Below are 17,278 nucleotides of genomic sequence, written 5' to 3' on the forward strand. Positions count from 1 at the left end.
TTAAATGAGTCACTACTTCCTATGAGCCTTTTAATTTTAGATAATATAGCTCTATCATGAGAGATATAATCCATACATCACCTAAATTTTGATACAAACTTTTCAGGATCTTCCATACTTGCACTCAACTTCATCCATTTCAAAATTCTAGAAAAACTTCTTCTGTAAGTGTTAACTATATCAAATTTGTTGCCTTCTTGTCTCTCCTATCCCAACCATCAGGTTCTTTTCTAGAACTTTCTAGTCTCTACTCACTACCATTAGCAATATCATAACAATTTTGTAGAGTGAGAGACATTTCAATTTGTGAAACCTAATCATAGTAATTGTTTCCATTCAATTTAATTGAGCATAGAGGAGCACCAAGAGAATCTATTAATCAACTTCTCTTCTTTTTTAAAAAAATAGATCTTTCAGTACGTTAGAGTTAACAAGAACATGAAATTCTCACTAAATGTGTGTAGAGAATAGATTTAGTATTCCTGAACCAATTTTCAGCCTACAACAAAGAAGATTAGAGATTTGCTCCAAAAAAAAAAGCCTAAAAATTGGTTCAGCTCTGATACCATGTAGAAAAAATGAAATAAATATTAGAACAATCAAAAAGCTACTATAGCAGATTGAAAGAAGGAAGCATTTTATTGACTTTGCTTGATTGAAACATGTTACAATTCTTCTCTATATATAGAGCTCTCAAGACTTCTATATTGGCAGAGACTTCAAGATGCAGCTAATAATTATCCTAACTACCTTCCACAATGTGTCAAGTGGGAAGATGATAAGGAAATAGTCTACTCAATTACCATTGATAGCACTAATTATTTATTTAAACACTAGTAATGGAAAGTAACAAACTGACAGCCAAGTATGAGTTTCGTTGTAACAAATTGGTTACGTGGATATTGACTTCTTCCAACAAGTTGAACTATAGAGTTTTTGGAAACTACTTTTGAGAAGACCAAAATCATGCACCACTACATGTCATTGCATCCTTGAGAAAGATTGTGATCTTTTAAATAAATTGTTTCTTATGTTACAAATCTCATTTATCTCTCATTTATTTCTACTTACAATTTTATACAGATGTTAATTATATCATGTCCCTGGTCTTGACTATTTCGTGTTGGCTAATTAAATTAATTAATTTTTTTAAAAGAGGGGTAAATTCTTTGACCTAGAGTAATGAACCAGTGAGGCCACAAATGGAAAACTTCATCCCCATTATATTCGAACATTGATGGCAAGGTTAACAACACAACAAATTAACCATCACAACATGCCACTATTGGTAATTAAATTAATTAAATTAAGATTAAACATTAAAACCATTATTTTTCTTAAGCACCAAATTTTAGAAATGAAAATAAATAAACCCAAACCCCTGGTCCCAAATGGTCCCCCTTAGGATCACAGGTCCTAGAGCCCCTACCCCTCAGCCCTCTCCCAATGGGTCCCCAGTGAATCCTTCCCCTAAGGGGGCAAAAGGAAGACACAATAAAGGTAAGGAGAAAATGCATATAGAGTCAAAGGATGAGGGGAGAGGGGGAAGGAGAAGATCAAGGAGGTTGTCTAAGTCTAAGGCTAAGAGGAAGTTGAGGGAGTTAGCCTTGTATGAGGAGGACTTAGATTCCAAGGAATTGGGCTGCCCCAAAAGAAGAATATATGAAAAAAATATTAACTTTGGATTGGAAGGTATGAAGGAGGTCGAAGAGGAGATTTCTAACTCATCCAGGTCAAACTTGGGTAATGGAAAAGAGAATAAGGAGGTTTCATGTGTCTCAGTGACAGTTGTGCCTCGGTGTGTGGACCTAAAAAAATATCAATTCTCTAAAATGATGGATAGGATGCCTTCTCCAATTATGATCTCCTCCCTGGTTAAGGCAAGTTCCATAAATGCTACAAACCTCCTGGTTGTGCAGGATACTCACGTTGGTATGGATGGCCATCAGGGAAAGTCACATAAGGCTAGTAATGAGGTTCAGGAGAGAACCCAGGCATTGGAGGAGAGAATGAGACTATTAACCAAGTTAACTATTAAAGTAACTCATGCTATAGCGACCACTCTATTCCTATTGAAGGATGGTGAAGGAGACCTATCCAAGGAGGACTCCAAGTTTCTTTTTGACTTCTTGGTAGAAGACTGGGTGAATGTCCTTCTAGGGAAGAAGGAGGCCAAGAAATCATAAGGGCTCCCCTCTTCCTTTATTTATTGCATGTTGTTAATAGGAGGCCAAGGAGGATTGCAGCAAACAAGGGAATAGAAAGTCCTATAAATGCCTTTATTGTGAGGTTATTGAGATTCATAAGTATCTTGTTACCTTATTTAAGGTTTGGTAGATCTATGTATCTCTTTTTAAACTTATATCAAGAATGGCTTCCGGAAGTTTTCAACCTTCAATTCCAATGTTTTCTAGAAAGAATTATGAGAATTGGGCTTTCAAAATGTAGCTTATATTTGATTCTTATGAGATATTAGATGTAATTTTAAATGGTTATATTGAGCCTATAGATGAGTTTGCTTTAAATGGTAATCAAAAGAAAAAGCTAGATGAAAATAGGCAAAAGAATAAAAAGGTTTTGCAACTTATTGGACAAGCATTAGATGACTCAATTCTTGGAAAAATTAAGCCAACTATTACAACCAAGCAAGCTTGGGATATTCTTTTGACTGCATATCAGGGTATAAGTAAGGTAAAGATTTTGAAATTGCAAGCACTTAGAAGAGAATTTGAGAATTTACAAATGAAGGATTTTGATTTTGTAGAGAAGTTTTCAAATTGTGTTATGAATGTTGTTAATCAAGTAAATATGAATGGTGATGAACTTACTATTCAAAAGGTTATAGATAATATTTTAAGAAGTCTTCCTATTAAATTTGATAATGTTATGGTTGCAATTGAAGAATCTAAGGATTTAATAACATTATCTATAAATGAGCTATTTGGATCTTTATATAATCATGAAGAAAGGTTGAAAAAGCATAATAACTCATCACTGGAGAATGCATTTAAAATAGAAATGACATTTGGCAGAGGTAGAGGAAGAAGAAATGCTAGATTTAGAGGAAGAGGGAGAGGCAGAAATAATTTTCACAAAGAAGAAAGGAGTCTAGATTCAGGAGGAAGAAGAAATACATATTCCTTTTCAAGGGGAAGCTATAACAACCAAACATCACAAAGGTATGATAAATCAAATATTCAATGTTATTACTACAAGAAGTTTGGATATTTTACAAATGAGTGTTAGAAAAAAAAGCTGATATGAGTAAGCAAAATGTAAATTTTTCTGAGAGTAATTTTGAGATATTGTTTATTACTTGCAATGTAGCTCAAGAGGGCACAAATGATTTTTTGTTTTTAGATAGTGGTTGCTAAAATTACATGATAGGTGATAAAGAGTTTTTTGAAAGTTCGGATAGATCAATTAAATTACAAGTGAAGTTGGGAATAATGAGATAGCCGAAGTGAGTGGAAAAAGGCACAATCAATGTTATAATAAAGCATGGTAAGAAATTTATTTCTGATGTATACTGTGTGCCTTGTTTGAAACATAATCTTATGAGTGTGGGGCAGATTAGTCAAAAATGTTATAGAGTTATTTTTGAGAAAAAATTGTGCACTATATTTGATATGCCTCCTAGTAACATGGTGATTGCAAGGGTGGAAATGAAAAATAATAGGATGTTTCCACTTTGGATGAAGAGCAATATAACTGATGAAGTTACAACAAGTTTCAAAGCATTGGGTCAAGATCAAACATGGATATGACACTTGAGGTATGGTCATCTAAATCTCAAAGGATTATCTTTATTGCAAAGAAAGAAAATGGTAAGAGGTTTACCCCCAATTGAAGCATCATTAAGTCCATGTGAAAGTTCAATTTTGGCCAAACATTATAGAGAGTTTTTTCCAAAAGGGATGTCATCTAGAGCAAGGCTACCTTTATAAATTGTGCATTCAATTATATTTGGTCCAATGAAAATGCCATCATTATGGGGGAGCGCTTATTTATTAACATTTATGGATGACTTTAGTAGAAAGACATGGGTTTACTTTCTTAAAAACAATTCTGAAACTTTTGAAAAATTTAAAGAATTTAGGGTTTTTGTTGAGAAACAAAGTGGTTTACCTATCAAGGTATTGAGATGTAATAGAGGAGGAGAGTATAAGTCAAATAAGTTTTTAGACTATTGCAGGGATCATGGCATCAAAAAGAAATTTACTACTAGTTACACACCACAACAAAATGGTGTTGCAGAGAGAAAGAACAAGATAATAATGGAGATGGCAAGCAACATGTTGAAAGGTAAGAATCTTCCTAATGAGTTTTGGGCTGAGGCAGTTTCTTGTGTTGTTTATATTTTAAATAGGAGTCCAACAAAGATTGTGAGGGACATGGTTCAACAACAAGCATGGAGTGGTAAGATTCATAGTGTTTCTCATCTCAAAGTGTTTAGTTTTATTGCATATGCACATGTTCCTAAAGAAACTAGAAGTAAATTAGATGATAAGAGTGAGAAATGCATTTTTGTTGGCTATGATGGGCAATCTAAGGCATATAGGTTGTTTAACCCTATCACCAAAAAAGTCATTGTGAGTAGGGATGTTGTATTTAAAGAGGATGAATCTTGGGATGGAAATACAAATACAAATGTTATAGGTGCTGCAACAATACCATATGATGAGAAGGACAAAAAGGATCATGAAGATCAAGATGATCAACCAAGTGACCAAGAAAAGAGGATGAATCTTGGGATGGGAATATAGATACAAATGTTACATGTGCTACAACAATACCATATGATGAGAAGGATAAAAAGAATCACGGAGATCAAGATGATTAACCAAGTGACCAAGAAGGAACTCCATCACAAATTCCATAAGGAGATCACTTAGAAAATGAAGTTGAGCATGGAGAATCTTTGAATTCACAAGTAAGTAATAATTCAAACTCTATATTTCCACAATTGAGATCAAGGATTACGAGCAAGAAAATTACAAGTTTGAATGAGATTTATGATCAAGGAAGTAAAATGGATTTGCAATCAAATTTTTCTTTATTTTCTCAATATCCTATATATTTTGAAGATGAAATTAAGGAAGAACAATGGATTAATGCAATGAATTATGAAATAGAATCAATTGAGAGAAATGATACATGGGAATTAGTTGGTTTACCTAAGAACAAAAATGACATTGGTGTAAAATGGGTTTATAAGACTCAGTTTAAAGCTAACGGAGATGTAGGCAAATATAAGGCAAGGTAAGTTGCTAAGGGATTTCCACAAGAATATGGGGTTGACTATAATGAGACATTTGCACCTATAGCAAGACTTGATATTGTGAGAAGAGTTTTAGCTATTGCAGCTCAAAACAAATGGATGTCAAAGTAGCTTTTTAAATGGATATTTCAAAAAAGAAGTCTATGTACAACAACCACCAAGATATAAAATAAGAGGACATGAAGACAAATTTTATAAGTTGAAGAAGGCACTCTAGGGATTGAAGCTAGCTCCAAGAGCCTGGTATAGCATAATAGATTCATACATGATGGAGAATAGATTCAAGAGAAGCACCAACAAACCTACATTATATGCTAACATAAATGAACAAGGTTATATTTTGATTGTTTGTTTATATGTTGATGATTTGATCTTCATAGGTAATTTATATATTAACTTGTTTAAATCAGCAATGAAAAGAGAATTTGAAATGACAGATCTAGGATTGATGAAATATTTTCTTGGCATTGAAGTTACTCAAAATGATAAAGGAATTTTCATTTGCCAAAGTAAATATGCAAAAGATATTTTGAAAAGATTTAGATTGATAAATTGCAGTCCAGTTTCTACACTTGTGGTAGTAGACACCAAACTAAATAGAGAAGATAGTGAGAAAGGTTTTGACTCAACTATATTTAGAAGATTGGTTGGTAGTTTGATGTATCTCACTACTACTCAACTAGATATTATGTACAAAGTGAGCTTAATCTCTAGATTCATTGAATAACCTAAGAACTCACATTGGTAGGAAGGAAAAAGGATTACAGGAACTATGAATCATGGCATTTTGTATTCTACTTTAGATGATTTTCAATTAATAGGATATATAGATAGTGATTTTGTAGGGAATACTAAGGATAGAAGGAGCATATCTGGATATGCTTTTCGTTTAAGAACAGGTGTTGTAGCTTGGGCATCAAAGAAGCAACATGTAGTAACTCTCTCATCAGCTAAAGCAAAGTATATAGTAGGAACAACAACAACATGTCAAGCAATATGGATGTGAAGGATTTTGAGAGACTTAATACAAGCTCAAGATGGACCTACTAGAATCTATTGTGATAACAAATTTTCTATTGCACCATCAATGAACCATGTTTTTCACAAGAGGAAAAAACACACTGACATAAGCTATCACTTCATTAGAGAGCTGGTTAATAATAGAGAAATTAATCTACACCATTGTAGATCAGAAGAGCAACTTGTGGATATCTTCACCAAGGCTTTAGCATAGGAACAATTTTTGATCTTCAGGGAAGCATTGGGAATTGTAAATATTCACGATGTAGATAGTAGAAATTAGGGGGGTGTTAGAAATATTAATTTCTACTCCAATCATATCTATCATTAGATCATTCTAGAAGCTTAGGTTTAGGTTTAGGTTTAGATTGTGCCGGTTGTAGTAGTTTCCAAAACTCTATAGATAATTGTCTTGTCAAAAAATGTAAGGTATTTCTAGAATATTGTAAACTTGTCTATAAAAAAGAGTGTTATGTATCCATTTAGACGATCAAGAAAATTAATCAAACGCAATTAATGTTTATTGTCCTACATCACATTGTGTTTTGAATTTTATTTTTGTGTGCCTTTGCCCACCCATCAACTTCTAGTATAGTGTATATACTTGGGAAGGTACATTTAGAAACATAATGAAATGGAGAGGACATATAAAGTAAAAGAAAATTGCAACTGTCATGGTCTTTCATTGCATCCCCTTAATCTATTCATCTAGCTCAAGATCTCATGTTCATGAATGCCATGACTGTATGGATAAAATGGATTTTTTTCATAACAATGCATTTACATATCAAGATGTTAAAACCTTGCATTCTCACAAAATTGGTTTGGATAAATCTATCTTGTGCACATTTATGACTTTATTGAAATTAAATGGACATTTCCTTTCCCTTCATTTTCAAGGGTAAATGAGTGAGCACACACATTCTTAGAAGCAGATCATTTAGATAGATCAATAATCACATTTTCTTTACATTTTTTCTTGAAATTTATGTTGATTAAATCATGTATAAGTTGGGGTTATTGAGCCAATTCTCATTCAAGTTCAAGGGTGGCCAATGGCTCTATAGAAAAAAAATTTGATTGGGCTTCCTAAAATTAGTTAGACTAAACATGCCAATTTTTTTGTTAGGTAGTTAAAATAAGTATTTTAAAAAAATTGCATGTGAATTCTTATCTATACATTGGAGTATGAGTACATCTAAATTTAGAAATAAGTTTTATTTTTCTAAATTTCATACAATACTTTTATCATTAACTATATTGAATGTTGCTTTTGAATTCAATATACGACCTTAAAATCTCTAAATTATTAGAAACAAATGCTAATATTTTTTTCCAATAAATGTTGTAGCCCACAGAGTCTATCAACACTTTAATTTAGATGGTGTCATGCGAAAAAAATCTAGAAATAGATACCAAATTTAGGATGCCTAAGATCATAGAGCAGCAAGTTGGACTTTTTGGACAAATGATATAAGTGGAGAAAAATAGGATTTAGTGAAATTAGATTGTCACTCTCTAATGTCTCAATAAGAATATGCTTACGATAGTAAACAAGTTTTAGATTAACTTCTTATTTGAAATGTGAATTACATTGTCTAACAAACTAGCATTGATTCTCACCTTAGTGGGAAGACTAAGAATTTATTGAAGTACAAGAATATGAAAAGGATTACCTTTGTAAAGTAGTCAAGAAAAGAATAGTTGCCTTGTAGAATTACACAAAAAGCATATAGATTAATATATCTTACTAACACATAGAAAAGAACTTCAAAAATGCAAGATAATTGCAAGATAATAGAATATTTAAATTTTATAAAAGACTTAGATGTGTTGTAGAACATGCTTATAGGTTTTGGTAAGGAAGCAAAGGTGTGTAGAATCACTTCCTATGCTAATCTTTGACAGGACGATTATGCAAATTCAACTAACTATTACAGAGATCTCAATAGATGCATAATAACATAATCAAAATAATAATGAACACATAACATAGTAATTACTGTGGGGAAACCCTTTCGAGAGAAAAAACCCACCCTCCAAAACCTACACAATGTATTACCAAACCAAGATGATTACAATACACTTGCAATGCAAGTTCTTACAGGAGCGCATCACCACAACTCGAACTCAAAGAGACTTCTTCTAGCACCAACCTTGCAGATTGAACTCAATTGCACAAACACCTCCCCAAGCCCTCCTTTTATAGTGATTTTACAACCTAGAAGCTTCTTGTGGTTTTACAAAAGCATGGGCAAAACAACCATCCCACATGTTACCCATTTTTTATATCAACATTTCCAATACGGAAAAACAACCATAATAAAATAGTAATTCTGTCCACAATTTTATCTCTTAGCTTAGACCTCCATAAAAGTTACAAAATGAGTCATCAAGGCTCTAAAAATGACCTATCTATATTCTACTATGGACAAGACTCATTTTGGTATTTTTTACACTCTTTCCAAGGTATAAACTAGTGGAAAAATTCGACAAACAAATTTTAGAATTTTCTAGAAAAGATTGCAAGGTTGAGACACATGTTCTGAACATTCTCCCACTTGTTGAACACCTTGCAAGAGTCCGAGGATCCAAAATATCATGGACAAATTAAGTGGGCATGTCCCTATTGAATTGGGAAATTGCACTTGCCTTCTTTGTTTCAATCTCTCTAATAACTTCTTTAGTTGTGTCATCCCATCAATCTTGTAGAACTTGCAGCTTGCTTAATTTATTTTAGATTAGGTCAAATAATATCTATGGTCTCATTCTTATAGAGCTTGGGGAGCTACCAAATCGATATGAAAAATACATTCTAAGGGCTTTGAGTCAATTCTATATGTAATTTTAGGGTTTATTTTCCTTAAGGGTATGGTTTGAGGTCTAGAATCTTCCTCAATGGTGTAAAATTGCCTATATAAGAAAGGGTCATAGGTTGTCTAGGATAGTTTTGGGTGATAGTTCACAACTCTATCTTTTAGATTATTGTAAGGAAGGCACCCATGCACATTTGCACATTGTATTTCAAAATTTTATAATTTCTCATTTGAGGAGATAATAAGAAGTCCACATTTTGTTCTCACAAATTATTGTTGTCTCTATATTTTTTTCTTTGTTTGTGGTGTCAAGGGGAGCACCCTTCATTGTTTCTAAATCTAACAAAATTCCTTCCATCCATGTCAACTACCCATTGATTCCATGTGAGTTTGCATATGCAATATGAATTATGGGATAAATTCATCTAAATGCATTAATGGAAATTATAGAACAATGAAATTAAAAATTAATACATGGTAGATGAGAGTCTGACATAAGTATTAACACCCTCATTACCAAAATGGTGCCAAGAAATTATCTAGCCAGATCTCAGACTACAAGAAATATAGAGTGAAAGAGCTTTATTATGTATTGTTTTTAGAATGCAGAAGAATGTTTATAATATGGAAAATCTATCCTCATGACTTTTCAACAATTTTGATGCTTATTTTTTGTGCTTGACCAATGAACCTACCCCACCATTAATATATTTATTTATAATTTATCAATCCCTTTATGTATGAGATGTAACGTGTGTTTCCTCTATGCAACACAGTTTAAATTTATCACAAAATTACATTTCTAAATTAAGTTATACTCTAAATATAGTATAATCCTAAGGTATAATCTAGTGAAATAAAAAGACAAAAGAATTATTTGACTAATTATATTAATTTATGAATAATTGGTGGTAGACAGTTTGTGGGTATCTACTAAAATCTAAATTAAAACATAAAATAAAAGAATGAATTTGAAAAAAAAAAAACTAATTTCCCCCCTTACTATGATATGCACTTTAGTTCAGGGTTTAGATGTCACTACAGTTTATGATGGTATTATTATTAGCATATTAGATTCATCAAATTTTGTATTTTTTTATAATATAAATTATTATATATTGAGTTATCATTTTAACTTTTTTATATTTGTTAATTTTTTTTTTTCCAACTTCTTAAAACTATTTTCTTTCTGTGGTCTGATCCCCCTATTTATTTAACAACAAGAACCAAGGTGTAGACATGGGAGTCAAATTTTGAGAATATAAATTATTTTATATTTAGTTATATGTAATTAATCTTGATATTGTTAAATAAAAGAAAAGTTGAATATACAATATGAGCATAAATTGAGTTGTAGAAATGTATTCATTTGTTTATATAATCCATAGCAACATATGTTTAGTTATATATGTTGAGAATTGTGTCTCAACCTTGCAAGCTTTTTCTGGAAAACTCTAAAAAAATTTAGCCAGAAAACTCTAGAATTTTTTTTAGAAAATTCTAGAATTTGTTTGTGGTAGTTTTCCACTTGTTTATGAGTTTGAAAAAGGTGTACTAGTTGTTAAAAATGTGTCTAGTCTCTAGAACAATGTAGAAGGGCTATTTTTAGAGTATAAAAAACTAATTATATGACTTTTATGGGGGCCTAAACTAGAGGACAAAATTATGGACGAAAATGGTATTCTTGGAGTTACAAATTACAAGTGGGTAACATGTGGCATGGTTGTTTTTCCCATGGTTTTGGCTCATGGTTTTGTAAAAGCACAAATGGGTTTTGAGAGGCCAATCACTATAAAAGGAGGGCTTGGGGAGGTGTTTGAATCATTGAGTTTAGTTTGCAAGACTAGTGCTAGAAGGAGTTTCTTTGAGTCTGAGTCCAAGTTCAAGTTGTGGTGATGCACTCTTGTAAGAACTTGCATTGCAAGTATATTGTAATATTCTAGATTTTAGAATACATTGTGTGGGTTTTGGAGGGTGGGGTTTTTCTCTCAAAAGGGTTTCACCAGAATAATCATTGTATTATGAATTCATTTTTATTTTGATTAAGTTGTTATGCATTCCTTGAGATCTCTGCAATAGTTAGTCAAATTTGCATAATCATCCTCTCAAAGATTAGTGTAGGAAGTGATTCCATGCACCTTTTGCTTCCTTATAAGTGGTATCAAAGCCTAACCAATTTTGGGTCTATTTGTTGGGTACAAGGTTTTTTGATCTAATCAAGGTTTGAGTGGGAGCTTGTGCAAAGGTTTTTATTTATGTGTTGCAGGATTACAAAGATGGAAAGCACATCAGCAAGGATTGATGTAGATAATTTTTTTGGCACAAACTTTTCAATGTCGAAGCTCAAGATGGAAGATCAATTAATTGATTATGATCTATGGGATGTAGTCGATGAAAAGAAGATGAGGCCCACATATCCAACTTCAATCGCAGAGTATGATGTGAGAGATAAAAAGCTAAAAGTCTCATTAGATTGTATCTTGTAGACTCTATACTAATTACTGTCCATGAAGAACCTATCACAAAGAAGCTTTGGAAGAGGCTAAGTGAGATCTATCAAGTAAAATCACTTGCGAATAATATTTTCTTGAGGAAAAAGTTGTATTCCTTGATAATGGAAGAAGGTGGACATATTTCTTGGCATCTTGAAAGATTCAATATGTTGGTGACTTAGTTGACCTCAGTTGGGTTGTGGATGGATGAAGAAGAAAGGTGCCAAATATTGCTATGTTCATTGCTAGACTCATCAGATAGCCTTGTCATGGCCATAGGGAGCACTTTAGTCATCTTGAAGATGGAGGACATTGTTGGTTCTCTACTTTCTAAAGAGATGAGAAGGAAAGTCTCTGAATGCCAAAGAGGCTTTGAGTGTTCAAGGATGACCAAAGCAAAGAGGCAAGAATAAGAAGCAACATGGCCATTCTAAGTCCAAGAATAAGGGGAGATTAAAATCTTGTGGTAAGTCCAAGATGATCTATTGGAATTGTGGCAAACCTTGACACTTTTGAAAGGATTGCAAAGAGGAAAAAAAGAAGAAGAAGGAGGGAGATTTTGATTCTGAGTCTGAGAAGGAAGATGGAGATGCTTTCATCACATCCTTGGCCACTCATGCAGCTGATAATTCATGGTTGATAGACTTGGATGCATCTTTTTGCATGACTACTAATATAAATTTTTTTAGTAAATATGAAAAGTTTAATGGTGGTAAGGTGTATTTGGGTGATAACTCAGTTCTTTATATTTTTGGTCGTGGAAGTATTCATGTGAAATTTTTTGATGGAATAATTAGAATATTTGATGGTGTCTTGCATATCCTAGGGCTAACGAGTAATTTGTTATCTAGTAGCAAACTAATAGATATAGGTGTACATGTATAGTTTTCTGAAGAAGGTGTGAAATGGTGAGAGGCATTATGGTAATAGAAAGATGAAGAAGATTGGGTACATTGTACCAACCTAATGCATGCATGATTGAGTACAATAGTACTTCAAATAAGACTATGAAGAGGACTACTTTTTTGGAGAAGGAGAGGGTTTCTCTTTGAATAGATGGTCGTGGCTTTTGGGCACCTAAGGGTGCTCTATCTATTTAGTCAAAGTTACCTACAAAGAAAACTATTTTATGGCACCATAGACTCAACCAAATAGGTGAGAAAGGTCTACAAATATTAAAGAATAAAAACCTTATTGATGGGTTGAATGACTACAATCTTGATTTTCATTTTTGTGAGCATTGTATCTATGGCAAACAAAACTGCATTTAGTTTTACTCAAGTTCTCATAAGTCCTCTTGTATTTTGGATCTAATCCATTTAGACATATTTGGTCTAGATGATGTTCCTTCTATTGGCAGATCAATTTATTATTTTTCTTTAATTGATGATTTTAGTAGAAAAACATGGGTTTATTTAATAGGAAGTAAAGCTGAATTTTTTATTCATTTCAAAGAATTTAAAGCAATGGTTGAGTTGTAGATTAGAAAGAAGAAAAAAAATTTGAGAACTGATAATGGTAGTGAGTATTGCTCCAATGATTTTGACACATTTTTTAAAGATTGTGGTATTAAAAGAGAGAAGACAACTTTGTATTCTCCATAGCAGAATGGAGTTGCAAAAGGAATGAATAGGACCTTGATGGAGAAGGCTAGGAGTATACTACATGCTACATGATAAATAGGTCTCCTACATCAGCTCTTATTGATAAAACACTAATGGAAGCATGGTCGACTCACAAGCCTTCACTTAGACATCTAAGAGCTTTTGGTTGTGAGGCATATGCTCATGTGCCAAAGGAGAAGTGGAAAAAGTTGGACAAAAAAGCTATCAAATGTATCTTCATTAGATATACTTATGGTGTGAAAGGATACAAGCTTTGGGATCTTGTTGCACAAAAGGTATTTTACTCCAGAACTGTTATTTTTAAATGAAGCCTTCATCTATTATAGTGTAGCCAAAATAGATAAAAGAAAAGAAAGATGTGATTCAACTTCTTGCTACACCTAAGAAGGCTGAACCAAGGTCCTTAGAAAGACAACTTGTTAAAGAGAGCTCTGTGAGTTCTGAATCATCAAAGGAAGAGGGAGAACCTAATCATGAACTTGAACTAGATCTTGTTTAAAGGTCTAGTAGACAAAGGAAAGCACTAGAGATGTATGGATATTCTCTTGATGATTAGAGGTGTATATTTTCTTGGAATACAAATATTGATGAACTGAAATCTATAGAAGAGGCTCTTGGTATGAATGATTCAAAGTCCTTGAAGATAGCCCTAGAAGAAGAGATGGCATCCTCTAAGAGGAATGACACATGGGACCTTGTAACATTTCCTAAAGGATAGAATCTTGTTGGTTGTACATGTGTGTTCAAAAGGAAGTTGGGTTCAGATGGAAGCATTGAGAAGTATAAAGAATAATTGGTTGCAAAAGAGTACTCCCAAGTTGGAGGAATTGATTATGGTAAAAAAAATTCTCTTATAGAAAAAGATGACATCCATTCAATTTATACTTTCTATTGTAGCAGCTTATCATCTAGAAGTGGAGTAGATGGATGTGAAGATAATTTTCCTTCATGGATATTTGGAGGAAGAAATTAATATGACACAACTAGAGCACTTTTTGGTGAAAGGTAAAAGTCATTTGGTCTATAAATTGAAGAAATCCTTGTATGGGTTAAAACAAAGTCCTAGGATGTGGTACTAGAAGTTTGATAGATATGTATAGAGTTTGGAATTTATGCGATACAAATCTAATCACTGTATACATTACAAGTCTGATGGTGATTTTTTTTTAGTTATTGTCTATGTTGATGACATGTTATTTATTGGAAAAGGAAAAGATTTCATTGCAGAATTAAAATCTTAGCTCTTAGCAAAGTTTGAAATGAAAGATCTTGGTACAACAAGGTACATTTTAGGAATGGAGATTATAAGAGATAGAAAAAAAAAATCTTTGGCTAGGATAGATTAAATATGTTGTTAATATTCTAAGAAGATTCAATATATATGATTCTACACCATTGAGTGTTCCTGTTACTATGGGAACAAAGCTTTCTAGCTCACAGTGTCCTTCATCCTCATTGGATATGAAAGAGATGACTCGACTACCATATGAGAGTGTTGTTGGAAGTTTGATGTATGCTATGGTCTATACAAGATTAGACATTGCCCAAGTAGTGGGAGTAATTTCCTATTATATGTCTAATCTAGGAAGAGATCACTGGGAGGTAGTAAAAAGTGTTTTTAGATACTTGTGCGGTACCTCAAAGTACTCTATATGTTTTTATGGAACATGATATGAGCATTCCTTGGATATTCAAGGCTATGTAGATTTAGACTGGGCTAGCAATGTTGATAGAAGAAGATCCACCAATGCATATGTGTTTACATTATTCAGTGGTGCAATTAGTTGGATGAGAAAGAAAAAAGATGTGGTCACTTTGTTCATTATAGAGATAGAGTATATGGAAGCTACTCATGCCTACAAGGAAGCCATCTACCTTAAGAGACTCTATTCAAATATAGAATTCAAATAGGGCGCAATGACAATTTATAGTGACAGTCAAAGTGTAATCTACCTAGCAAAGAACTCGACATTTCATGCCAGAACAAAGCACATTGATGTACAATATCATTTTGTGAGACATATTGTGGAGGATGGCAAGTTGAAGTTGGAGAAGGTAAAGACTTTGGTAATGTTGTTGATACATTAACTAAGCACATAAGAATAGAGAAGTTAAAATGGTATTCAGAGTCTTTAGGCCTCTCAACCCCTAGAAATTAAGTCCATGAAAATGTGGATCTCCTAACTCTTGCAAGGTGTTTGACAAGTGGGAGAATGTAACTCAGTTTCCGGATTAGATTGTGTGGAGATTTTTACCATCAATATTTTGAATCACACTACATGATCCATCATCAAGATGAGAGAGCAAGAGATGTCAAACAAAGTAAGTAGCAGGTTTAGCAAAGACTCACCAAATAAAGGAGAATAGGAAAAAAGGGTTGTACAAACCCTGAAGCTAAACAAAATAATAATAAATATTAAAAAAAAAACAAAAAAAACAATTGGGTTGAATGACTAAACAAAAAGACATCACACAAGAATAAGGTAAACAAGAATATAAATTACCTATATAAGTAATATATATAAACTTATCTACCAAACATCACATATGTTTGGAGAATACGCAAATCATTTCCAATGAGGATAACTATTTCAAAAGAAAGTGTAAAGAAGCCATCAAAATCAACAACCACCCCATCAACCTTAATCATGATGATGGTTGGATCCTCAACCCCTCTTGGCTTCCCATGTTGTTCTCTAGGGACAGACACCCTCATTGTATGGGTTAGTTCCCCTTTCCCTCCTTCCCTCCTACTTGGCTACTCTCCCTTGCCTTGTTTCTTGTCCTCTTTCCTCATTTCCTTCCTTCTTGGTTTCTCTCTCCCTTGCCTTATTTCTGGTCTTCTCTCCCCTCCTTCTCTTGTCAAGTGTGTTGCACCCTCCGCCTCTCTCTTTCACCTTCTTTGTTGCTCTTTTGCCCTAGGTTCTCCTTTTAGTGTTCTTCCTTTCCTTTTCTATCTTTTCACTTTTGTTTCCTTCCTATATTTTTATTGTTTTCCTAATTATATGCATAAACATGCACACACACTTACGCACTTTTGTGTGTGTGTGTGTGTGTATATATATATAGGTACTTATATTTTGTTGCTGTCACTTACTCTTTTATTTTTCTTTAGAGGTTTGTATCTCTTATATAGACATGCTCGTGTATGTTTAATCTTTTTGTTTCTCTTATTTTCTTTTTCGTCTATGTGCAATGTTGGGTGCATATATTCTTATAGGTGTAGGTATGTATGTATATATATCTATAGGTATACATATCCATATATGCATACACAGTTATATCATACATACCTATATATTTGTATTATATATTCACTTGTTTCAAATGATTATTTTCTTTCAATATATATATGTATATGTATGTATATATATATATATATATATATATATATGTATGTATGTATGTATGTATGTATGTATGTATGTATGTATGTATGTATGTATGTATAGACACACACACACATATATATGTATATGTACATACATATATATATGTATCTATATGTACATATATACATACATATATATACATATATATACATATATATACATATATTTATATGTATGTATATATATATGTATATGTATGTATGTATAGATACATATGTATATATATATGTATGTATGTATGTACATACATACATACATACATACATACATACATATATATATATGTCATATACATTGTTTGACTTCTATGAAAAATATTCAAGCATATTTTTAAATATATATTTAATATTTTCTTACTTATATATATCATTCATATTCAAGTATATATTATACATACTATATATATGTTTAATATATAATTATATATGCTTAATACATATCAGTATATATCATAAACATATTATTTATTTGTATTATAGATAAGTAGATTAGTAGATAAGCATATATATATATATTGCGTTAAAATATATGTCTATACTACATATATATAATAATTTCTTATATATATGTAATATAGACATGTGTGTGTGTGTGTGTGTGTGTGTGTGTGTGTGTGTGTGTATTACATATATATATATATATATATATATAT

General features: G+C 32.3%; 1 pseudogene; it reads left to right on the forward strand.

The window, feature by feature from the left end:
• The first annotated feature begins 1,835 nt into the window (after positions 1-1,835).
• The window catches only part of LOC149562721 (leucine-rich repeat receptor-like protein kinase PEPR1), a 52,172-nt pseudogene continuing 36,729 nt past the window's right edge, over positions 1,836-17,278 (forward strand).

The sequence above is a fragment of the Cupressus sempervirens genome, chromosome 4 (assembly GCF_028749045.1).
Source record: "Cupressus sempervirens isolate cs-2001-9-10 chromosome 4, ASM2874904v1, whole genome shotgun sequence".
Lineage (NCBI taxonomy): Eukaryota > Viridiplantae > Streptophyta > Pinopsida > Cupressales > Cupressaceae > Cupressus > Cupressus sempervirens.